Source organism: Calidris pugnax, unplaced genomic scaffold (genome assembly GCF_001431845.1).
Source record: "Calidris pugnax isolate Ruff unplaced genomic scaffold, ASM143184v1 scaffold243, whole genome shotgun sequence".
NCBI lineage: Eukaryota > Metazoa > Chordata > Aves > Charadriiformes > Scolopacidae > Calidris > Calidris pugnax.
This window is the reverse complement of record NW_015090973.1, coordinates 11,683-12,550: the sequence shown is the minus strand read 5'-3', so window position 1 is coordinate 12,550 and position 868 is coordinate 11,683.

Genomic DNA, 868 nt, shown 5'->3' with positions numbered 1-868 from the left:
AAAAAAATGTTGTCAAGGATGAGTGAAAGCGGAGACGCAGCTTTTGGAGGGGGGGGGGATGACAGAGCCCTGGGGAGTCCCTGGGGGCTGCAGATGCCACACACCGGGGACGTCCCACCCCCCCCTTGGCCAACGTTGTCACCCCAAATCCCTCGAATTCCAGGGATGGGTGGCATCATGTCCCCATGAGCCCAGCCCGGAGTGGGGTTTGTCCCCAACCCCATGGGTTGGGAGTGGGGGACGGGGGACACAGGACACAGGGGACATTTTTTTTAATTATTTTTTATTTTTTTTTAGAAAGTGAAGTTCTCCGGGTCAACGGAGAGTGAAAAAAATAAATAAAAGGGGAGAGAAAGCGAGCGCAGGTCGGCTTCCGGCACCTGGCCCCGCAGCTGCCACCACGGGCTTTGAAGAAGGAGCTGAAGAAGAACCAAAGCCCCCGGGGACAAGGACAGGGACAGGGACAGAGACAGGGACAGGGGACCCTTGGCCTTCAGCCTCAGACCCCAGCATCCTCCTCATCCCTCAGGATGCCGTGGTGGGGTTTGGGTGGGGATGGGATGCCCAAATCTGAGGATTTTTGGGGTGGTTTATTTTTAAAATAGAAATCCCCAGTTGCTGGGGACCAGGAGAGGGGCCAAGGGACAAGGGGGGTGCAGGGAGGTGTCCCTTGGGGTGATGTGTGTGTCCCCCCCCCGCAGCCCGGGCAGTCTGCCCAGGGGACAGGGGGTGACAGCCACGTCTCCCCAGGGTTTGTCACTTTGGCTGTGGTGTCCCAGGGGATGGGACCCTGTCCCCGTGTCCCCCTCCCCACTCACGTACCCCCCTGCTTCTTCTTTGCCCCCCCCCAACCCCAGCTTCTCCCTCT